At 41.7% G+C, this 25388-nt stretch overlaps 1 long non-coding RNA gene across 1 annotated transcript; it reads left to right on the top strand.

Moving 5' to 3' along the window:
* Window positions 1-1866: 1866 nt before the first annotated feature.
* LOC122724897 lies at window positions 1867-17282 on the top strand. The gene is made up of 3 exons (XR_006352301.1): window positions 1867-1960; window positions 3497-3499; window positions 17229-17282. It is a non-coding gene; the product is annotated as an uncharacterized LOC122724897 (long non-coding RNA).
* Window positions 17283-25388: the final 8106 nt, after the last annotated feature.

Genomic DNA, 25388 nt, shown 5'->3' with positions numbered 1-25388 from the left:
ATGCCCTTCAATCTCGCAAAACATGCAAACTCAACTTCTCAACACACATATACTCATGTATATGTCCAAAGGGGTCCAAAACTACCTAAAACAACCCCAACAAACACATCAAACAGAACACATAATCATGCCATCAAACACACCCTTTGTCACCTAAGCATGCATCTCTACCCAACCCTGCATAACACTTCTGTAAACCAGGAAAACATGTTCAAGATCTTCACGTACCTCCTGTAAACACGAAGATGAACGATCTGAACCAAAAAAATGGATCACCTTCTCTTCACACTCATAAACACTCAAAACTAAGTTTGTTTTCACTTCAAAACTTTCCACACCTGTGAAAACCTTAGCCTGAGCAGCTAAAAGCGTGCAGATAAATCATGGGAGATGTGACCAACTTTTGGACATGATCTGGTGATAACACCTGTCCAAAATGCTGACTAAGGGATACAAAACTGTTGGCTAAGCAACTCAGCTTCGGCTGCCGAATCGTATGCAAAACCATGCAACATTCGGGGGCCGAACCTGAATTCGGAAGCCGAACATTGGGCACTTTCGGCGGCCGAACTTACCTTCGGCGGCCGAACTTGGCTCCTCTGCCTTGGTTCATTTCAACTCAAAACTTGGTTCCATTTACCTGTAACACAGTAAACCCCACAACATTTCTTGAGAAACTCATATCTCCTACCCTCTAGAGGATTCCGACATCCCGGAGTCCACCGGTCGACAAGAATTTCGGTGCCGGACTCTAGCCGGGTATTACAGTGGCTCAGCCAGTAGCTCCAGCCATGTCTCAGGGCAGTGGTCGAGGCAGAGGGAGAGGGTCAGCCTCTTCTTCAGCAGGTTCCCGTGGAGAAATTCTGTCAGCTTCAGCTCGGATCTTCACCCAGGCTCAGCAGGAGGCAAACACATCGAACACGGTGGTGTCAGGTACGCTCACTTTTAACTATTCTGATGTGTATGTGTTGTGAACCCTGGTATTTCTCTTTCTTTAGTTGCTCTAGGAGCCGTCGAGAGGTTGAGTTGATAACTTTTGGGCTAGAGTGTCCTCTTTGAGTCAGTGGACCCAAGTGTGATCCATCTGTGGCAGAGTCAGTCTGCCGGTCCAGTTCAGTGTCAGTTGAGGGTAGATGCCTTCCACCCGACCTTGAGGTCCTAGACTTGACTGTCTGGACATCATTCTAGGGATGGATTGGGTTTTTCTACTCGTGGTGCTACCTTGGGTCGTAGAGACAAGGTAGTCAGGTTCAGAGGACAGGATGGGTCAGAGGTAGTCTGTTGAGGGGACAGTGTAGGGATGCCTAGAGGTTTGATGTCAGCCTGTCAGGCTCGTAGGGTGCGTAGGAGGGGTTGTCAGAGGGTTCAAGCTCTTGTTGAGAGTTTAGCAGTCAGGTCAGGGAACCAGCCTCCGTGTCTGTTGTTGAGAGAGAGTGCTTAGATGTTTTCCCAGGCGAGCTGTCAGGTTTACCACCTGCTAGGGAGATAGAGTTTGGACATAGAAGTGATGTCAGGAATTAGGTTCATCTCTATTCTTCTCTACAGAATGGCACTTGCAGAGTTGTAGGAGTTGTAAGAGCAGTTGCGAGGCTTGGTAGACAAGGGTTTTATCCGACCTAGTACCTCACCTTGGATTGCTCCAGTGTTGTTGTGGGAAAAGCAGGATAGATCCTTGAGACCCTGTGTCGACTTTGGGCAGTTGAACAAGGTCGCTACCAAGAACAGGTATTCTCTACCTGTCGAGGGTCAGCAATGAAGTCAGTTTAGTAGAGAAGAAGGAAGAAGAGAAAGGATCAGAGTGTGCAGCGAAAGCTTGTGGAGTTCAGGAGAAGGTTGGGGTATTGCTTATGGTGTCTCCAATAAAGAGGTGATTCGTTATGGGTCGAAGGGTAAAGTAGCTCCAAGATACATCGGACCCTTTGAAGTCCTGCGAAGGATTGGGGATGTATCTTATAAGCTAGTTACCTGCTTTAATGGAGAAAGCCCATTCGGATTTCCATGTTCCTGTGTTATGAAAGTTCGTGTCAGATCCAAGTGAGGTTCTTAAAGAACCAGAGGTGGAGATCTCAGGGAGTCTCACCTATGTTGAGCATCCAGTGCGGATCATAGACACACAAGTTAGGAAGCTAAGGAACAAGGAATCCCGATGGTGATAGCCCTTTGGAATCACCACCAATGGAAAAGTGTGCCTGTGAGACCCGGGAGTTCATACTCCAGCAGTACCCGTATCTCTTTTAGGAGAAGTTTTTAGGCTTTGTCTGCTTGCTTGCTTGCTTGCTGCTTGTTTGTTTGTTGTTTGAACATTCGTGGATGAATGTTCTTAAAGGGGGGAAGAATGTAATACCCGGCTAGATTCTGGCATCGGAATTCCTACTTTTCGGTGGAATCTCAGTCAGAATCCGAAATTCAAAGATGTCGGAGCCTTCTAGCAGGGTAAAATGTGTTTTCTAAAATGTTTTCACATGATTTTATGGTTTTAATGCAAAAGAAATTGAGTTTTGAAAAGAAAAGACCAAGGAGGGAAGAACCCAGGTTCGGCCGCCGAACATGGGGCTGTTTAGGAGGCACGTTAGGCTTCCGAAAGTGGCTTTCTTTCGGTCGCCGAACCCCATGTTCGGCCGCCGAACGTGGTGACGTTTTGGAAGCAGCTTTGGCCGCCAAAGGAGGTTTGGCTGGCCACCTATAAAAGGCCTTTTGTCCGGAAAATGGGCGAGTTTTCTCTCTCTTTTCGGGCATAGGTGAGTTCATGCTCTCATTTGGTTGTTTTGATGTTCTTTCATCAAATCCCTCAAGTTTTCATGAGTTTCATCTTTGTTTTGAAGAGTTTTGAGCTTAAGATCAAGTTTTGGAGCTTGGAGACCCAAGGAGCTAGATTTCTCCCATCTCCAAGTTAGGGATCGCACCAACCCTCGATCTTCAAGAGGTAAGTGTAGATCCACACCCTTTTCTTTGTTTTAAGTAAGTTATAAAGAGTTTTGATGCTTGTGTGTGGGTAGATGTGCATGTTAAGGTTTATATGAGTTTTATGCCCAATGTATATTTATGTGATGTTATGTTGGGAGGTTTAAGTTAGTTTATGCTCTATATGCATGTTGGAGTGTGTATGCATGTTTGGGAGAGAGCATGTGAGGTTTTGGGTTGTTTTGGAAGGTTTGGAGGTTGTTTGTGCATGAGGAGGCTGAGTTCTGCCATTCTAGAAGAACTCAGGTTCGGCCGTCGAAGGGACTTTTGGCCGCCGAACCTGCCTGTGGAGGCAAGCTTTTGGCTGCCGAACCCTGCCCCCGAAAGTTGGACTTTCGGCTCTGGAGGGGAGTTTCGGCCACCGAAGGAGCCGCCAAACATGCATGAGTTTCGGATCTTGAAGGAACCTTTGGCCGCCGAAGGTGCCGCCGAAGGTGCATGGCTTTCAGATCTGGAAGGGACTTTCGGCCGCCTAACCTGCCGCCGAAAGTGCCCTGTCCAGCCTTCCTTTGCATGATTTCTATGATTGTTTTAGGATGTTTTAGGGGTTTTTGGGGAGTTGTTTAGAGTCTTGCTAGAGTGTGTTTGGTCCCTCATTTGAGTCCACCTGTGTAGGATCGGACCCGAGGAACCAAGGAGGCCAGCAGTGTTAGCTGTTGCAGAGTCAGTCGAGCGTCTGCCAGAGGTGAGTAGAACTAACTCAAATGTTTTAAGCATGTTCACGCATCATGAATACCATGTATATGTATTAGGCTGTTGCATTAGATTTCACGAAGATGTTGCATTGCATAATTTGCTGTTGATGTGGATGGACCAAGGCGACCCCAATAGCCCTAGATATGATATGTTACAGAAGTACTGAGGAGCCCCTCCGAGGGCCGGGCACTATGTTATGTTACAGAAGTCCTGAGGAGCCCCTTCGAGGGTCGGGCACCATGTTATGTTACAGAAGTCCTGAGGAGCCCCTTCGAGGGTCGGGCACCATGTTATGTTACAGAAGTCCTGAGGAGCTCCTTTGAGGGCCGGGCACAGACAGAGGGAGTTTTGGTGGTCATGTCCATCTGTGATGTGAAATGTTTGTGATGTGACGCATTCCATGATAGCATATGATTTATTAAACTGTTTTTCCCTATTCTGCTCACTGGGCTTTTTAGCTCACCCCTTTCCCCTAACCCCCAAGTTTGCAGGTCTGAGGTAGTGCGGAAAGTCGGCAAGGATTAAGGTTTTGTTTATGTAATAGATTAGCATGTTAGCGTGGACATGTAATGTAAATTGATATAATGTATTGATGTAATGTAAGGTAGAGTTATGTTTATGGATTAGAATGGTGCTTGGCCCTAAGGTCTGGTTAATCCCTTTTTGTACATGATGTATGTTATGTTTTTATTGATGTCATATGAGGAACCAGGCTTGACATATGTAATGTGGACCACACTAGGGCATTTGATGAGGGCTCTGGTGTGGGTTATATGTTTATAGTATGTTTTATGTTCAGGTCAAGCTTGGTATAGTAAATGTTTTAAAGTTTTATGGAATGTTTGATCATGTATGGGATTATACCAGTTGTACAGGATGTATGTTAGGCTTGCTACGGGTCCCGGCGGCCTTAAGCCGATCTGGATCCTAGCGCCGGTAGCGGTCCGGTTCCCGGGTCGTTACAATAAATCACAAATATTTCTCTAAGGATAAAATAAAAGACTCATTCGTCTAACTTAATCAATTTTAAAACTCAGAGTTTAACCCACGAGCTGGACATTTGTGACATTGCCCCTATTGTCACCCCTAGTAACACTCGGTCCTCCTACAACCACATGAATAACCCTAAGATTCACTGTCAGGGGTGGTTTCAAAAATTGTTACTCTTTCTGATGAACTTTCAAAGTGTGTCATTTCTTATTAACCTCTCGATCTCATCTTTCAGATGCCAACACTCCTCCATTGTATGTCCGTGGTTTTCATGAAAATGGCAGTATTTGGTCCTGTCTCATTTTTTAACTTTTTTAGGGTTGAGTTTGAGAGACCACATGATCTTCTTATCGTTTTTCCTAATTCATATTAGAATATGTGTTCTTGAGTCATTCAATGGGGTATATTTCTTATACTTACCTCGGCCATTCCTTTCTTGGGAGACCGAGTAACTTCTTGGTCTCCCTCATATCCTTACTTTTTTAGCTTTTGGCCTTACTCCTGACCCATCCTTTTGTCCTCTTTTCATCCTTCCTAGCACCTTTAGGCAATTCGTACCAGCTTCTAGCCCGCGTCCTTGGGAATATCATCTGATGGCTCCTCTTTCTCAAACTTGTCCTTCCCTTTGGACTGAGTCTGGATTGCCTCTGTCTGAGTCCTTGAGATCTCCATGGAAACTTCCTCCATGTCCCTATGAGCCATGAGTGACGCTTGTTCCTAAGATTTGTATTGCTAAAAAATAACTTGTAACCTTTTGAAGTACTGGAGCATTTGCTCGATGCTCAGATTGTTGAAATCTGCCTCGTTGACCATAGTAGAAGAAATGATAATATCCTCATCGGTAGCAACCTTAGCAGCAGCTCGTGAATTGTCAGCCATTTCTGAAGATAAAAGAGAGATTTTTTAAGAGAAAAGGGATAAGAGACTAGTTTTAATCCAAATGAATAGAGAGAATTCAATAGATTTTTCAGTAACGGAACCAAATGATATTGCTGAAAATAAACTGATGACGTGGCTGAAATGGAGCTGTCCTGTGATTGGCTAATCCTGCAAGACAGAGAAAGTGAAATAGTGGATGTAATACCAGGCTAGACTCTGGTGTTAGAATTTCAACCTTCCGACGGAATCCCTGTTGGAATCCAAAATCTCGGATGCCGGAACCTCTTAGAAGGGTAAAATATGTTTTTACAAAATGTTTTTCATGGTTTTATTGTTTGGTTTTGAGTTAAAGTTTTAAAATGAAAGAAAAATGTTTTTGAGGGACAAGCGCAGGTTCGGCCGCCGAACCTTATATTCGGCCGCCTAACATGGTGCTGCCGCGGGAGCTCTCCTTTCGGCCCCCGAAGGTGGTCTAGCCAGCCACCTATAAGAGGCCTCCAGTTCGAAAATGGGGGAATTTCTCTCTCCATTTTCGAGCAAAGGTGAGTTCTTGTCCTCCCTTTGATGATTTTATGTTTTTTCTTCAAATCTTTCAGATTTTCATGAGTTTCCTCTTGTTTTTGGAAGTTTTAAGCTTGAATCCAAAGTTTTAAAGCTTGGAGACCTCCGGAGACCGTTTTCCTCCTCATCGCCAAGTTTGGGTCACATTTAACTTAGATCTTCAAGAGGTAAGTGTAGATCTTTGCCTTTTTATATATGTTTTAAGTAAGTTTTAAAAATGATTAATGGTTAAAAATGCATGATATGGCTAGATCTAAGGTTATAGGCTTTGAGTTGGGTCTTGGTGAATGTATGCTCTATCTTGTGTTTTGTTGTTGTTTGTTGGGGTTTTAGGCTAGTTTTGGTGTCCCCTATGCTTGCTGAGTGTGTATGCATGTTGTGAGAAGTTGGGTGTGAGGATTTGAGAGTTTTGGGGCTAAAATACATAGGGCAGAATCGGGCTCTACCATCCTGGAGAATCCAGGTCCGGCCGCCGCACCTGCATGGGAGGCAGCCTTTTAGCCGCCTAACCTGCCCCCGAAAGCATGCACTTTCGGATCCATAAGGGAGTTCGGCTGCCGAACCCGCCCCCGAAAGTCCCTAACTTTCGAATCTGTGGAGGACCTTCGGCCGCCGAACCTGCCCCTGAAGGACCCCAACTTTCGGATCTGTAGAGGACCTTCGGCCGCCGAAGGTCCTCTACCCAGCCTTCCTTTGCTTGTTTTACATGTATGTTTTGTGATGTTTTAGGGGGATTTTTGGGGAGTTGTTTAGAGTCATGTTTTAGCTATGTTTGGTCCCTCATGGAAGTCCATTTGTGTAGGATCAGACCTGGGAGACCGTAGAGGCCAGTAGTGAGTCTGCTGCTTCAGTTTTAGTCAAGCATCAACTAGAGGTGAGTAGAACTAAACTAATCTATTGCTTTTAAGTAATCAAACTTTTGAGCATGTTCATGCATCATGATTGCCATGTTTATAGGATGTTTGCATTAGAATTCACGACTATGATGCATTGCATAATTTACTATTGATGTGGATGGATGTTGGATGACCCACTAGCCCTCGAGCAGGTTATGATATGATATGGATATGGAAGACCAGGGCTGCCCATTCTACGCGCCCTGGCACTATGTAAAGAAAAGACCAGGGCGGCCCATTCTATGCCCCTGGCACAGTTGAATATATTATGTTATGTTTAAGAGAAAGTCCTGAGGAGCTCCGTCGAGGGCCGGACATTATTTGGATATGTAGAGGGTTACTAGTGACAAGTCCATCCTTGATGTGTATTGTTTGTGTTGTGATGCATTTCATGAGAGCATACGTTTATTAAAATGTTTTTATGTTCTGCTCACTAGGCTCTTGTAGCTTATCCCTTTCCCCTAACCCCAGGTTTGCAGGATCAGAGATAGAGCGGGAAGTCGGCATAGTAGCTGGTATAAGTTTATGTAATAGAATAGTAGTGGACATGTACTATGTAATGGTTTAGTTTTGTGCTTTGCCCTAGTTTATGTTTTTGTAAGTCCCTGTGAACATGATTTTTATGTAAAAGTTTTAATGATAAGTTATGTTGAACCAAGCTTGAGGCATGTGATGTTTACCGTACTAGAGCATTTGATGAGGGCTCTATTGTGGGTTTTAAGCGTAAAGTTTATGATGCATGCACAAGTCAAGCTTGGTATATGAAAAGTTTAAATTTTTATGCAAATGCATGATCATGTATGGGATTTTATCAGGTACACAGGATGCATAGTAGGCTTGCTACGGGTTCCGGCGACCTTAAGTCGATCTGAATCCTAGCGCCAATAGCGGTCCGGTTTTCGGGTCATTACAGAGTGGTATCAGAGCCCTAGGTTCATATGGACGGACCTAGCGTGTAGGGCTCATAGATGTTATAGAAGGGCAAGCACATTAGAAAAAATCATATCCACTAGGATAGGATGTAGAGTCCTGTCTTGATGATGATGTGAAATGCCATGATAGTATGTATATGCATTAATGATATGTTATGTATATGTTGTGGGTTCATGTGTATCCACATGAACCATATGATGCTAATATTTATGTGTTGTATGTCGTTTTTTCAGAAATCAGAATGCGAGGCACTCGTCGATCTGCACGATTGACTGGAGTTCCACCTGAGAATGAGGGCATGGGTGCCCTACCCCCTGCTCTGCCAAGAGCACGGTCGAGTAGAACCAGTAGAGGAGAAACATCGAGGGACCCTAGAAGGTCTTTTGATGTAAACAGGAGGAGAACAGATCGGGGTAGAATGTCTGCGGATGTGAGGGAAATAGTGGAAGATGATCAGAGGAGAGATGGAAGCTTGGGTGTTAGTATGTCAAAAGAGGGTATGGGAGAATCACAAGGAGGCACTCAGGCCTCGGGTTTTGCTTACCCACCACAGTACCAACCCTACCCACAGGGACCGGGGTATCCGATGGGAGGCACATCGGATTTCTCTAGTTACAACCCATATCCCTCATTCATGCCCTATCCTCTCTACTACCCTCCATATCCACCCTACCCGATGTTTTCACCCCCACCTTTCTACCAGAACCCAGCAAACCCTAACCCAGGGAATGTTGCACTACCTCCTCCTCCCGCAGTAGAATTGGTGGTTCCTGAAATCCAATCATCCAGACCCAACCCATCAGATGGGAGCAAGGTAAAAATGACAGACTATCTGAAGTTGGATGCTCCCAAGTTTAAAATAGGTGATGATCCGTTTGAGTATCTCAAGACGGTGAAAATGATAACTGATGAGTTGGGGGCTAGTGATAGCAGAGCCATTCAAATGGCGGGGGTTCACTCTTAAATGTAAAAAGGCTAAGGAGTGGTCTAAAAACTATATGGACCCGAGACTGGACAACCTATCATGGGAACAGTTTGCTAATGAATTTACAGGATGGGCTTTTCCAGACAGTTCAAGGGAATTGAAGGTGATAGAGTTTAAGCAACTGAGGCAGACTGAAGACATGAGTGTAGATGAATACACCGATAAATTTCTGGAGTTGCTTCAGTTTGTGGGGCAAGCATATGATACTAATCAGAAGAAAGCCAGGAGGTATACCATGAGAGTCCACTCAAGGTATTCCTCCCTGATCTTAGCAGCAGAGAGGGAGAGTTTTCACACCATAGTGGATACAGCTAGATAGATGGAGGCTAGTGCCATTATTCAGGGGACAGTAAAATAGCAGGTGGCACAATCCTCGGGTTCCAAAACCCCGAGAATAGGAAATATTGATCTCTCCTCTCTGGGTGCAGCCGCCACAGAAGGTAAAAAGTGGACCAGGTCCACTAAGAAGCCCAAGAAGAACAAGTTATGGAACAGGTTAAAGGCTGGTCTGGGAATGGGTGGTGGTTCGAGCTCTGGTTCGGATAGCTCCGGATGTATGAGGTGCGATAAGCCGCACAAAGGGGTTTGTCGGTTTGGGACTACAGCATGTTTCAGATGCGGACAGGAGGGGCACATGGCACGTGAGTGTCCCAGTGCAGTTATGATGGCTCAGTCCCAGCCAGCAGCTCCAACCATGTCACAGGCAGAGGTCGAGGTAGAGGAAGAGGGACAACCTCTTCTTCAGCAGGTTTCCACGGAGAAGGTCCATCAGCTCCAGCACGGATCTTCACCCTGACTCAGCAGGAGGCTAACACATCGAACACGGTGGTGTAAGGTAATCTCACTATTGGATGTTCTGATGTGTATGCTCTTATGGACCCTAGTGTTTCTCATTCTTTTGTTGCTCCGAGAGCCGTAGACAGAGTGGGTTTGATAGCTTCTGGGCTAGAGTGTCCTCTTTGGGTCAGTGGGCCCAAGTGTGATCCATCTGTGGCAGAGTCAGTCTGCCGGTTCAGTCCAGTGTTTGTTGAGGGTAGGTGCCTTCTAGCCGACCTTGTAGTTCTAGATTTGACTTATTTTGACGTCATTCTAGGGATGGATTGGCTCTCTACTCATGGTGCTACCTTGGACTGCAGAGACAAGATAGTCAGGTTCAGAGATCAGGATGGATCAGAGGTAGTTTTCAGAGGGGACAGGATAGGGATGCCTAGAGGTTTGATATCAGCCCTTCAGGCTCGTAGGTTGCTTAGGAGGGGTTGTCAGGGATTTCTTGCTCATGTCATAGAGCTAAACAGTCAGGTTAGGGAACCAGGTTCAGTGCCCGTAGTTAGAGAGTTCCTAGATGTTTTTCCAGACGAGCTGCCAGGTTTACCACCTGCTAGGGAGATAGAGTTTGAAATTGAAGTGATGCTAAGAACCAGACCCATCTCTATCCCTCCCTATCAGATGGCACCTGCCGAGTTAAAGGAGTTAAAGGAGCAGTTGCAGGAGTTGGTAGATAAGGGTTTCATCCGACCTAGTACCTCACCTTGGGGTGCTCCGGTCCTGTTTGTGAAAAAGAAGGATGGATCCCTAAGACTTTGTATCGACTACAGAAAGTTGAACAAGGTCACTACCAAGAACAAATATCCGCTACCCAGGATTGATGATCTATTCGACTAACTATCAAGAGCCGGTTGTTTCTCGAAAATAGATTTGAGATCCGGGTACTACCAGTTGAGGGTCAGAGAAGAAGATGTGCCAAAGACAGCTTTTAGGACTAGATATGGGCATTTTGAGTTCCTAGTGATGTCGTTTGGGCTGACCAATGCCCCTGCAGCATTCATGGACCTCATGAATAGAGTTTTTAGTCAGTTTCTGGATCACTTCGCTATTGTCTTCATTGATGATATCTTAGAGTATTCCAGGAATGCAGAGGAGCATGCCTATCATCTGAGGACAGTGTTGCAGACTCTGAGAGAACACGACTTGTATGCCAAGTTCTCTAAGTGTGAGTTCTGGTTGAGGAGCATTTCTTTCTTAGGGCATGTAGTGTCAGAAAAGGGAGTTGAGGTAGATCCCAAGAAAGTGGAAGCCATAGCAAACTGGCCTAGACCCACTACAGTGACAGAGATTAAAAGCTTCTTGGGTTTGGTGGGTTACTACAGGAGGTTTGTCCAGGACTTCTCCAAAATTGCCGCTCCTATGACCAGGTTGACAAAAAAGAATCAGAAGTTTGTTTGGTCAGAATAGTGTGAGGAAAGCTTTGAAGAGCTGAAAAGGAGACTGATGTCAGCACCGGTGTTAACTTTGCCTACGAGTAATAAAGACTTCACAGTGTTTTGTGATGCATCCCGAGTGGGACTAGGTTGTATGTTGATGCAGAATGAAAGGGTGATTGCTTATGCTTCTAGATAGTTGAATTACCCTACACACGACCTAGAGATGACAGCTATGATCTTTGCACTCAAGATGTAGAGGCATTACCTGTATGGGGTAAGATGTGAGATCTTTATAGATCATAAGAGTTTGCAGAACATCTTGAGTCAGAAAGAGTTGAACCAGAGGTAGAAAAGATGGGTGGAGCTGCTTAGTGATTATGATTGCAAGATCCAGTATCATCAGGGTAAGGCAAATGTAGTAGCAGATGCTCTCAGCCAGAAATCACTTGGTAGTTTATCCTATATTACAGCAGAGAGGAGACCGGTGGTGAGAGAATTTTACAAGCTCATTAATGAAGGTTTACAGCTAGAGTTGTCTGGTACAGGTGTACTTGTGGCTCAGATGAGAGTGACACCCGTTTTTCTGGAGCAAGTGGCATAGAAACAGCATGAGGACCCCGAGTTGGTGAAAATTTCCAAGACTGTTCAGTCAGGCAAGAATGAGGAGTTTAGATTTGACAACAAAGGGATCCTCCATTACGAAAACAGGTTATGTGTACCAGATAACGTGAGTTTGAAGGGAGACATTACGAGAGAAGCTCATAATGCCATGTACTTCATCCTGGGGCCACTAAAATGTACCAGGACCTGAAGAGAGTTTATTGGTGGCCAGCTATGAAGAAGGAAGTGGCGCAGTTTGTGTCAGCTTGTGAGAGCTGTCAGAGGGTGAAGCTGGAACATCTGAAGCCAGCTGGGATGCTCAACCACTACCGATTCCAGAGTGGAAATGGGAAAGCGTGGCTATGGATTTCATGATGGGATTGCCAGCAACGTCCAACAGATTAGACTCTATATAGGTAATAGTGGACAGATTGACCAAGTCTGCTCACTTTATCCTTGTCAGGAGTGGCTGCTCTGTGGATAAACTGGCACAAGTATATGTTGAAGAGATTGTCAAGCTTCATGGGGCTCCAGTTTCAATAGTGTCAGATAGGGGACCCCAGTTTACCTCGAGGTTTTGGCGGAGTCTGCAGAACGCAATGGGCACAAGGTTGGACTTTAGCACTGCTTTCCATCTACAGACTGAAGGACAGTCAGAGAGGACCATCCAAACGATAAAAGACATGTTGAGAATGTGTGTGCTAGGTTTTGGCGGTTCTTGGAGGCAGCATCTACCACTGGTGGAGTTTGCCTATAATAACAGTTATCATGCTAGCATAGGGATGGCTCCTTACGAAGCTCTATATGGGAGGAAGTGCAGGTCACCTGTCTGCTGAGAAAAGTGGGAGAAAGGGCCTTGGCAGGGCCAGAGTTAGTTGAGATCACCAGCAGAATAGTGCCTATTATCAGAGAAAGAATCAGACCTGCTGTGAGTCGGCAGAAGAGCTATGCTGATGTCCGTAGGAAACATGTTGTGTTCTAGGAGGGAGATATGGTGTTGCTCAAGGTGTCTCCTATGAAAGAGGTGATTCGTTTTGAGAAAAAGGGTAAACTAGCTCCAAGGTACATCGGACCCTTCGAAATCTTGCAAAAGGTTGGGAATGTATCTTATAAGCTAGATTTGCCTGCTTCTATGGAGAGAATCCATCCGGTTTTCCATGTTTCCATGTTACAAAAGTTCGTGTCAGATCCAGGGTTCTTAACGAACCTGATGTGGAGATCCTAGGAGATCTCACTGACGGAGCGGTTGTCGAAGCCGGTCAAAATAATCAATTCAATTGCCAACAATAATAAAACTGTAGACAGTGGTGAAAGGATCGTATCCACAGGGAATTGATACTTATTTACCTTCCTTGAGTAGACCAAATTAAAAAGAGCAGAAAAGAAAAGAAAGTGCAAGTAAAGTAAAAAAAAGGGGTTTTGAGATTGATTCAATTAATCTAATGATGAAAGCAAATAAATAAAGCAAATAAAAATAAAGAGGAAACAATAATGATAAAAGCTCTAGTTGAAGATTCAGATTCACTTTAGTTGATAGGATTGATCATTGACTCATATGTTCCTTTGTTGATTCAATAAATTGGCCATGGAGATTGAAGAAGCTTCTCACATCCATTGTCTCTCTTTAAGATTAAATCAATTAGGGAAAGTCCTCCAATTAATTACTAATTAACAATTGCCAAAGAACGTCTTTGAGCCTTAGGCCTTTTACAATAGTCAATTGCATAAAGATATAGAGAGAACCAATTCTAGTCACCCACATGCATGGAGACAACACTAGATCATGCAATTTCCTTGGTTGTGCACCAAGTGTTCTTATGTTTAAACAATTTAAGCAATTACGGACTTAAAATCATTCAAACCAACAATATATCACTTTGCAACAAAAATCAATGGAGATCTTAAATAACAAAGCAATAATGTCCTTAAGCATCAAATCACAAGAATACTGAATAACAAAAGATAAACAATGTAGTCCAAGTCTCTCAATCCACAATACAACTAAAGCTTCACTTGATCTTCAACTAGAAAAGAGGTTTCAGCCTCTCATGGCTGAAACAAAAACCAAAAATAAAAGAAAAGAAGAAAGGTAGAAGAAGAGATGTGAATTTCGTAGGTGTCTCCCAAGGGGAGCTTAAAAACCCTGTAGAGGCTTCTTATGTGTCCTTTTATAGTTGAAAAGTGTTGCCCTAGGTCATACTTACTGCCTAAGAGGTATTTTCTGCCCAAGATGTGTCTAAAAAGGAAAGAATCGCGTTTTTCGGCTTCAGAAGAAAGGCTGCGCGAAAATGCTCTGCGGAAGGAAGTTGGTGCGCGCGGTTTGGTCTCAGAAAGGGAAGGAGGCGCAGATTGTGCTTCCTAAATAAGTTTAGATGCTGACCTTACTTCCTAATTAGTGTAGAGGCTGCCCATATTGTTGCAGAAGAGGAAAGAATCGGACTGCAAGCTCTTCAGAAGGTAGTTGCGCGCGGATGGCTTTCAGAATAGGAAAGGATCGTACCTTGTGCTTGAAAGGAGGAAAGAATCATGCATTAATGCTTCCAGAAGAGGAAGGAGTCATGGCTGGAGCTTCAGAAGGAAAGAGACACGTTCCAAGGCTTTCAGAAGAGGAATGACGCGTGCCTTGGTCTCCAGAAGGCAGGTGGTGTGCGCATGGACTACAGAAGAGGAAGGAGAGCGTAGTCATTAATGTGCAGAGATGGAAAGATATCTGTCCAGTCTTTCCTTTTTAGGTGGAGCCTTCGTTTGAATTTTAAATGCTGAACACAGAAGAGGCAAGTGTGCCTTCATGAGGTCTTGCTGCCTAAACTGGAAGATATGACTGCTGCAGTGTGTGCACATCTTTGAACAAGGAAAGAAATATCTGCGATTCGTATTTCAAATAATCTTCTAACTGAGCTTTCCTTATTTGCTTTTGCCTCTGCACTTTCCTCATTTGAAGACTTTCCTTTTCTGAAAACTTGCCTTATTTGAAAACTTTCCTTTCTTGGCACATGTTCTAAATAAGGCAAAAAAGATTCTGTAGTTCGAATTTCGGACAGTTTGCTGACTGTGCTTTCTGACACTTTCCTTATTTGGCACTTTCCATATATGAAAACTTTCCTTATTTGGAACTTTCCATATATGAAAACTTTCCTTTTCTGGAACTTTCCATATTTGGCACTTTTTGGTAGTTTTAAGAGCATTTTCTCCAGATTGTCTTTTCACACCTAGTTTCTGCAAAACATGAACAAAACAACCAAATTAGGCAGAAAAGGTGCAAATAAACATCATTAAGATCATGATAATATGGCCTAAAATACGCTATGTCACTCACCTATGTTGAGCAGCCAGTACGAATCATAGACATTCAAATCAGAAAGTTGAAGAACAAGGAAATCGCGATGGTGAAAGTCCTTTGGAATCACCACAATATGGAAGAGTGCACCTGGGAGACCCGGGAGTCCATGCTCTGTAACAACTCGGAAACTAGACCGCTACTGGCGCTAGGATTCAGATCGACTTAAGGTCGCCGGAACCCTTAGCAAGCCTAACATACATCCTGTACATCAGATAAAATCCCATACATGATCATACTTTTGCATAAAAATTTTTAAACTTTTCATATACCAAGCTTGACCTGTGCATGCACCATAAATGTAAACATAAAACCCCACACTAGAGCCCTCATCAAATGCTCTAGTTGGGTCAACATAACATACATCAAGCTTGGTTCAATATTTTTCATCATTAAAACATTTCACATAGATCATGTACAAAAAGGAATTACAACTACTGATAGGGCCAAGCACAATACTAAACCATAAAATATATCTCTACATTACATTACATTATACCATTTTACATTACATGTCCACTACTAAAACTATTACACTTAACACAACCTTCAACCTTGACGACTTCCCAGTCTATCATTGTAATACCCGGCTAGAGTCCGGCATCGGAAGTCTACTTTCCGATGGAGTTTCAGATGTCGGACGTCTCTAGAAGGGTTCGAGTGATGTTTTTCTAACATGTTTTGGTATGTATCATAGTGTTAAAGCATAAGGAAATGAGTTTTTGAGTGAAATGAACAAAGGCAGAAAAGCCAGGTTTGGCCGCCGAAGTTGAGGTTCGGCCGCCGAACATGCATGGCTTTCGGTTTCACGTATGGCCGCCGAAGGTGGTCTGGCCAGCCACCTATAAAACGTCCCTCAGTCGGTTGAAAGGATAAGCTTCGCCGTTTCTTTCACGTTCTGAGGTGAGACCCTGTCCTTTGTGAGTATTCTTTCATGTTTTCATCCAATCTTGCAAAGATTTGATTAGTTTTTATGGTATTTTGAAGGTTTTAAGCTAAAAACTCAAAGTTGTGAGGTTTGGAGAGTTTGAAGGAGAGTTGCTCCAAAACTCCACGTTAGGATCGTTCATCTTCTTGGTTTCAAGAGGTAAGTGAAGATCCTGAGCTTGTTTTTATGTTTTCTGAAGGTTTTATGTGGTTTTGGGGGAGAGTTGCATGAGTAGGGTTATTTGTGAGGTTTTAATGATTTTGTGAGTAAAGCTTGTTTCTGTGTTGTTTGTGTTGTGTATTTGGGGTTTTAAGGTAGTTTCTGACCCCTTTGAGCATATACATGAGTGTATGCAAGTTGAGGAATTGAGGTGTTTGCGTTTGAGAGAGTTTTGGTGCTTTTGGCGAGAGGCAGAGCAAGTTTCTGCCTTGCGGATGAACTCAGGTTCGGCCGCCGAAGGTACATTCGGCCGCCGAACCCATGAGGAGGTGGCTTCGGCTGCCCAAGCTTGCCCCCGAGCTTTTGGACTTTCGGCTCTGGAGGGGAGTTCGACCGCCGAAGGTGCCGCCGAAGGTTAGAGACTTTCGTCTCTGGAGTGCCTTTCAGCCTCCGAAACTTGCCCCCGAAAGGGTTCGGCTGCCGAAAGTAGAGATTCGGCCGCCGAAGGTGCTTGAGTTTTGTCTCTGTAGAGGACTTTCGGCCGCCGAACCTGCCGCCGAAAGTGTCCTGTCCAGCTTTCCTTTGCATGCTTTGCATGGATGTTAGAGTGAGTTTAAGGGGATTCTTGGGGAGTTTAATAGAGTTGTTCTTGAGTTCGTTTGGTCCCTCATTTGAGTCCATCTGTATAGGTACAGACCAGAGGAACCAGAGAGAGCAGCAGTGAGTACTGCTCCAGAGTTTTCAGAGCCTGCAGAGTCAATCCAGTTAGCCAGAGGTGAGTGGAACTAAACTTAATACTTTTAATTGAGACATAAACTGTTTTCAGCATAGTTCATGCATCATGAATATACAGTAGGTTGTTTGCATTAGAATTCACGAATATGCTGCATTGCATAGTTAATTGTTATTGTGGGTGAATGCTGAATGATCCAATAGTCTCTGAGAGAAGTCCAGGAGCCTTTGACTACGCCCTGGCAGGTATAGTAAAGTCCAGGACCCTTTGACTACGCCCTGGCAATGGTAAGTACAGAGGTGTTATATACACATATATATATATGACAGGAAGACCAGGTGCTCAATTCTACGCCCTGGCACGGCAGAGTTGTTAGTGTATATGCCCTAGGCCATTATCTTGGACCTTTTTGTATGTCATTTTGGTTATTAATAAAAGAGGTTTTTATCATTATTATTTGTTTGCATGTTACATAATAATGATTATCATCCCTGGTTACTTATTATTATGTTGATAATAATAAAATATAACTAGTATGATTATTGATTGATAATCATGAGATGATTATGTATATGTTGATATAAATCAATAATCATAAATACTTGTTGGAGAACAAAGTATTGGATGGACCCGCATTGAGATCACTACATGGGTCATTGTCATAAGTGAATCTCAAAGTAGTTATGTCTTAATCCTTTGACTTGAGATTGTCATAGTTTCCAACATAAGGACTGTTATGTTTTGACATAATCAAACGTTGTCTTTAATCGGACAATCATAAAGGTTATGATTGAGCATAATAGAAATTATGTAGAGGAAAATGAACAATCAAGATAGGATTTGTCCCTCTCTATGAGAGAGATATCTTCTGGGCCCCTCGATGAGTGAGACTGAGAAATGCATGGCCGTGCTCAAATGAATTGATAGTGTGATCAATATCATTTGAATTTATCAGTCTACTTGGAGATCGAGAAATCATAAGTTTGAACATTATAAGTTTGACATTGACCATGACTTATGTTCAAACTAGATATCGTGTGACAAAGGGATTAATTCATGTTCTACTTAATAGGCTTTATCGGACTATTGATCCTCATATTAGTTGGGTAGTCATAATGTCTTGCTAGAGGCCACTTATGACTTATAGGCCTTGTTGGACTGGGCCTATTGCCAATTAATATGAGCCTATTGGGTCACACACAAGAACGTTGTTGATGTGCTATATTAATGGGCTAAAAACCCATTAGTATAATTAATAATAATAAAGTGTTATTATTATTAATATTAATTATTAATTATTTATTATTATGAGATAATAATATTTAAAAAGATCTGCAGTCTATCTGTAAGTGTTACAGATAAAGGACTCTATCACATAAAGATATTTGAGTATCTGTGAGATTGTGATAGTGGGTTCTAAGCACAACTCTTTTAGGAAAAGAGTTGTGGGAAAATAAAAAGACTGAGGCCTATAAATACTCCTACAGATTGAGTAGGTGGTTGTAAAAAGTTTTGAGAAAACTCAATCTAAAAGATTGTAGATCATAGAGCACATAATCTATCCATCTTGAAAAGAGCTAGCACTCTAGAAGGATAGAAGACGTTCGTGTGGATACCATAGAGGGTGTTCGTTTGAAAAGGCAGCACCATCAGTCCGCCAGTGTATCTTCACTACGAGATTAACAGGTTAGTCTCACATCTTTCTTATGATTTAAACGGAGCACTCGGATTCTGGGAAAGGAAATCCAAAATTTTATTTTTCCGCTGCGCAATTAGATTGCAATTAATCTCGGGATTTCCCAACAGTGGTATCAGAGCCTACCTGTGCTTGTCGTTTAAATTAATTATGCTATGATTGATATTATATATGTGATATATGTTTATAAGAATGGCATGATAGTTACATATAAATGATTAGATCATTTAAATAATTTTAATTTTGTTAGAAAATTAAATTAATTAAATAAAAATATTTGCAACTGGATTCACGATGAACAGTCATCGTGAACCCAGAAATTGGCGAGGCTGATGGGCGGACGTGGAGGGCGTGTGACGCTCGCGACCACCTGCAGAGAGTGTCTTTGCCGCCGCCGGCGAGGAACGACTGATTCTTCGGCCGTCAATAGCCTAGCCGGCGTCACTGCCTGGAACGCAGTGACTGAGAAGGCCGGCCCCGGAGGATCGCGCCTCCCCGCAGGTCGCGCGACCGGTGGGTCGCGCAACCCGAGGGGTAGCACGACCGGAGGGTCGCTCCTCCCAGTGGGTCGCGCCTTCCCGTGGGTCGCGCGACCCAAGGGGTAGCGCGCCCGGGGATCGCTCGACCAGTGCCTCGCGCGCCGGTGGGTCGTGCATCTGTGGATCGCCCGCCGATGAGTCGCGCGACGGTGAGCGCAACGGCCGGAAAGTCCGGCGGGCTTCTGGACCTTCGGGCAGAAGCTGGGGGAAGAAGATGATGCCCCAAAATTACGATTTTGCCCCTGAAAATAATTAATAAAAAATAATAATAATAATAATAAGAAAATAATATTTTAAAATTATTTTCTTTTAGTCTTTAAATTAGATTTAAAAGACTATATTTTATTATTATTATTTGTAGTCTTTAAATTAGATTTAAATGACTATATTTTATTATTTTCTTTTAGTCTTTAAATTAGATTTAAATGACTATATTTTGTCATGTGTTAGTATGAGATACTATGCATTATTGTCTATATATATATATATGCATATAGGATGCTATAATATATATATGCAAGACAAAATAATTATAAGAAAATAGAAAATAAATTATTTTAGTCTTTAAATCAGATTTAAATGACTATATAAAATAATTTTATTATTTTGTCATATATTAGTATGAGATACTATAATATATATATATGCAAGACAAAATAATTAAAATTAAAAGTTAAACCCTCACTCTAAAATTTTAAGTTTTAATGCCACCCATATATTAAAAACCTATAAAGACTAAGATCACCAAAATGCAGGTTTTGCCAAAGCAAAGTGCATTAGGATTATCCTAGTAAGGTAGGATGAGTAATGGTTACTCATTTATTTAATTTTGGTTGAGCTTAATTAGGCTATCAAAACGGTTTTGGGCCTAAGGCATTAGATGAGGTATAACATGCATTTGACATATGATGTCAATACCTCATAATTTAAGAGTTACATTAGATGTAATTGGTAAGGGGTTACCTACCTAAATAACTTAATTCTAAGCGTCATGCCAAAGCTGACTTAGAATTAGGTGAAATATGGATCTTAGCCCACTAAAATATTATTATTATTTTGAGGGTTATATTTTAGTGGGAGATTATTATCACCTCAATATTAATTTGTTTATTAAATTAATTATATTTGCATATTTTTGTAGATTATTATGGCTGCTAATAACAATTCCACCTTATCACTGCGATCCATCCTTGAGAAGGATAAACTGAAAGAAAATGGGACTAATTTTATTGACTGGTTTAGAAACTTGAGAATTGTTCTCAAGCAAGAGAAAAAGTCCTACGTGCTTGATGAAGCTGTCCCTGAACCACCTCCTGCTGATGCTACTAATGCTGTTAAGAACAAGCATAAGAAGCATATGGATGATTCTAATGACATTGGATGTCTTATGTTGGCGACTATGTGCCTAGAACTTCAGAAAGATCTGGAGCACCTTGAGGCCTATGAGATGAGTGTCCATCTCAAATAAGCTTTCCAACAACAAGCTAGGCAGGATAGGTATGAAACTACCATTGCATTGCATGATTGCAAAATGGCTGAAGGTGATTCAGTTAGTGCTCATGTTTTAAAGATGAAAGGCTACATTGATCACCTTGCTAGGCTTGGCTATCCTTTGAGTTTAGAACTTTCTACGGATCTGATCCTACATTCTTTACCTAGCAGTTTTTCTCAATTTGTCATGAACTATAACATGAACAATATGGAGAAATCCATTCCTGAGTTGCATGGGATGCTAAAGACAGCTGAGGTAAATATTAAGAAAAGGCCTACCCAAATTTTGAATGTCAATAAGGGTAAGCCCATGAAAAATAAGGGGAAGCCCAAGTCTAAAGGTGGAAATGGGCCTAAGGGACGAGGCAAACCTAAATGGCAATCCAAGGCAAAAGTTCCTAAGGAAATAGTTCCTAAGGAAGGAATCTGCTTCCATTGCAAGGAACCAGGGCATTGGAAGAGAAATTGCAAACTCTATTTGGATGAGTACAAGAAGAAGAAGAGTAGTGAGACTACGACTTCATGTATTTATGTTATAGATATTAATTTATCTATTTCTACTTCATGGGTATTAGATACCGGATATGGTTCTCATATTTGTACAAATGTGCAGGATCTCAAAAGGAGTAGAAAATTGTGAAAGGGCAAAGTGGACCTACGTGAAGGCAATGGAGCAAGAGTTGCTGCCATAGCTGTAGGGACTTATTTTGCCCGATGGGCTTTTGTTAGTTTTGAACAATTGCTTTTATATTCTTACTTTGAGTAGGAATATTATTTCAATTTCTGTTTTGGACGATGAAGGTTTTTCATTTCTCATTAAGAATAAGAAATGCTCCATTAATAAAGATGATTTGCTTTATTGTATTGCAAATTCATATGATGGCCTTTATGTCCTTTATCTAGATGATTCTAGAGACAGCAATATCTATAACATAACTTCTATGAAAACTAAGCCAAATGAGTTAAACCCAACATATTTATGGCACTGTCGTCTTAGTCATATAAACGAGAATTGCATATCTAAGCTCCATAAAGATGGTTTATTAGATTCATTTGATTTTGAATCATTTGAAAATTGTGAATCTTGTTTGCTAGGTAAGATGACAAAGGACCCTTTTACTGGACAAGGTCAAAGGGCTTCAGACTTATTGGGCTTAGTACATACAGATGTATATGGCCCACTAAGCATTAGTGTCAGGGGAGGTTATCAGTACTTCATTACATTCACTGATGATTTCAGTAGGTATGGCTATGTCTACCTAATGAAACATAAGCATGAATCTTTTGAAATGTTTAGAACTTTTCAAAATGAAGTACAAAATCAACTTGGTAGAACTATTAAGATGCTTCGATCTGATCGAGGTGGTGAATATTTGAGCCAAGAGTTTGACGAATATCTTAGAAACTGTGGAATTGTTTCACAATTAACTCCTCCAAGAACTCCACAATGGATTGGTGTTTCTAAAAGGAAAATTCGAACTTTATTAGATATGGTTCAATCTATGATGAGTCAAACAGATCTCCCTTTATAGTTTTGGGGTTACGCCTTGGAAACAGCTGTATTCATTCTGAACCGAGTACCATGAAAGCGGTTGAAAAGACACCATATGAGTTATGGACTGGGGAAGTGCCCAGTTTGTCTTTCCTTAAGATTTGGGGTTGTGAGGCTTATGTGAAACGCCCAGTTTCAGATAAGTTAGCTCCAAAATTTATCAAGTGCAATTTTGTGGGGTATCCTAAGGAAACCAAAGGATACTACTTCTATACTCCCTCAGAGAACAAAGTGTTTGTTGCTCGAAATGGTACCTTTTTGGAAAAGGAATTTATCTCTCAGAGATTCAGTGGGAGTACAGTGCGACTTGAGAAAACTCAAGCACCACAAGAGAGCATTGAACCGCCAGTAGAACCACTTCCAGTACCACAAACAGTTGTGGAGACTGAAAGGGTGACACAAGTCCCATGCAGATCTGATAAGACACGTCATCAGCCTGAGAGATATGGATTTCTCATGACTGATAATCGTGAACTTTTACTCATTGATGAAGATGAATTTTGTGTTTACAAGATGGTTAGTGGGAGTGCAGTTGTGTTACTAGTTCTATATGTGGATGACATATTACTCATTGGAAATGATATCCCTACCTTGCAAAAGGTTAAGACTTGGTTAGGGAATTCTTTTTCAATGAAGGACTTAGGTGAGACTGCATATATCCTTGGTATTAAGATCTATAGGGATAGATCCAAGAGGATAATCGGTCTGAGTCAAAGTACTTATATTGACAAGGTGCTGAAAAGGTTCAGCATGCAAGATTCCAAAAGAGGATTCTTGCCCATGTCTCATGGTATTCATCTTAGCAAGAATCAATGTCCTATGACATCTGATGAGCGAGAACATATGAATAAGATCCCTTATGCTTCCGCTATTGGATCTATCTTGTATGCCATGTTATGTACTAGACCAGACGTCTCATATGTCTTGAGCACAACAAACAGATATCAGACAGATCCCGGTGAGAGTCACTGGACAGCTGTTAAGAATATCCTAAAGTACCTTAGAAGGACTAAGGATGCATTCCTAGTTTATGGAGGATTGGAAGACGAGCTAGTTGTAAGTGGTTACACAGATGCTAGTTTCCAAACCGACATAGATGACTTCAGATCGCAGTCAGGATTTGTATTCATTTTAAATGGTGGAATTGTTAGTTGGAAGAGTTCCAAGCAGAGCACTATAGCAGATTCTACAATAGAAGCTGAGTATATAGCAGCATCAGATGCAGCTAAAAGGGCAGTTTGGTTGAAGGAATTCATCTCAGAGTTGGGAATGGTTTCCAGCATTGCAAAACCTATGGACCTTTATTGTGATAATAACGGTGCCATAACACAGGCAAAGGAGCCCAGATCTCACCAGAGATCTAAACATATACTCAGACGATATCACCTTATTCGAGAGATCATTGATAGAGGAGATATCAAAATATGCAAAGTAGACACAAATGACAACATTGCAAATCCACTGACCAAGCCTCTTTCACAGATCAAGCATGATCAGCACGCTAGGTCTATGGGTATTAGATACTTATATGATTAGGCCTAGTGCAAGTGGGAGATTGTTAGTGTATATGCCCTAGGCCATTATCTTGGACCTTTTTGTATGTCATTTTGGTTATTAATAAAAGAGGTTTTTATCATTATTATTTGTTTGCATGTTACATAATAATGATTATCATCCCTGGTTACTTATTATTATGTTGATAATAATAAAATATAACTAGTATGATTATTGATTGATAATCATGAGATGATTATGTATATGTTGATATAAATCAATAATCATAAATACTTGTTGGAGAACAAAGTATTGGATGGACCCGCATTGAGATCACTACATGGGTCATTGTCATAAGTGAATCTCAAAGTAGTTATGTCTTAATCCTTTGACTTGAGATTGTCATAGTTTCCAACATAAGGACTGTTATGTTTTGACATAATCAAACGTTGTCTTTAATCGGACAATCATAAAGGTTATGATTGAGCATAATAGAAATTATGTAGAGGAAAATGAACAATCAAGATAGGATTTGTCCCTCTCTATGAGAGAGATATCTTCTGGGCCCCTCGATGAGTGAGACTGAGAAATGCATGGCCGTGCTCAAATGAATTGATAGTGTGATCAATATCATTTGAATTTATCAGTCTACTTGGAGATCGAGAAATCATAAGTTTGAACATTATAAGTTTGACATTGACCATGACTTATGTTCAAACTAGATATCGTGTGACAAAGGGATTAATTCATGTTCTACTTAATAGGCTTTATCGGACTATTGATCCTCATATTAGTTGGGTAGTCATAATGTCTTGCTAGAGGCCACTTATGACTTATAGGCCTTGTTGGACTGGGCCTATTGCCAATTAATATGAGCCTATTGGGTCACACACAAGAACGTTGTTGATGTGCTATATTAATGGGCTAAAAACCCATTAGTATAATTAATAATAATAAAGTGTTATTATTATTAATATTAATTATTAATTATTTATTATTATGAGATAATAATATTTAAAAAGATCTGCAGTCTATCTGTAAGTGTTACAGATAAAGGACTCTATCACATAAAGATATTTGAGTATCTGTGAGATTGTGATAGTGGGTTCTAAGCACAACTCTTTTAGGAAAAGAGTTGTGGGAAAATAAAAAGACTGAGGCCTATAAATACTCCTACAGATTGAGTAGGTGGTTGTAAAAAGTTTTGAGAAAACTCAATCTAAAAGATTGTAGATCATAGAGCACATAATCTATCCATCTTGAAAAGAGCTAGCACTCTAGAAGGATAGAAGACGTTCGTGTGGATACCATAGAGGGTGTTCGTTTGAAAAGGCAGCACCATCAGTCCGCCAGTGTATCTTCACTACGAGATTAACAGGTTAGTCTCACATCTTTCTTATGATTTAAACGGAGCACTCGGATTCTGGGAAAGGAAATCCAAAATTTTATTTTTCCGCTGCGCAATTAGATTGCAATTAATCTCGGGATTTCCCAACAAGAGTTACCGGGACTATGTGGTGACAGGTTTACCCTTGATGTGGATTGTCTGTGATATGGTGCATTCCATGAGATCATATTTTAATGAGATGTTTTACTGTTCTACTCACTGGGCTATAGAGCTCATCCCACTCCCTTATCTCCAGTTTTGCAGGTTCAGTATACAGTATACAGAGGAGATCCACAGAGTACAGAAAGAGTAAAGAGATTTGTAATAGCTTAGAGTGGACATGTAATATTAAAGAGATGTAATAGTTGTG

This window comes from Manihot esculenta, chromosome 10 (genome assembly GCF_001659605.2).
Source record: "Manihot esculenta cultivar AM560-2 chromosome 10, M.esculenta_v8, whole genome shotgun sequence".
Classification (NCBI taxonomy): domain Eukaryota; kingdom Viridiplantae; phylum Streptophyta; class Magnoliopsida; order Malpighiales; family Euphorbiaceae; genus Manihot; species Manihot esculenta.
This window is presented reverse-complemented; position numbering and strand designations above follow the sequence as displayed.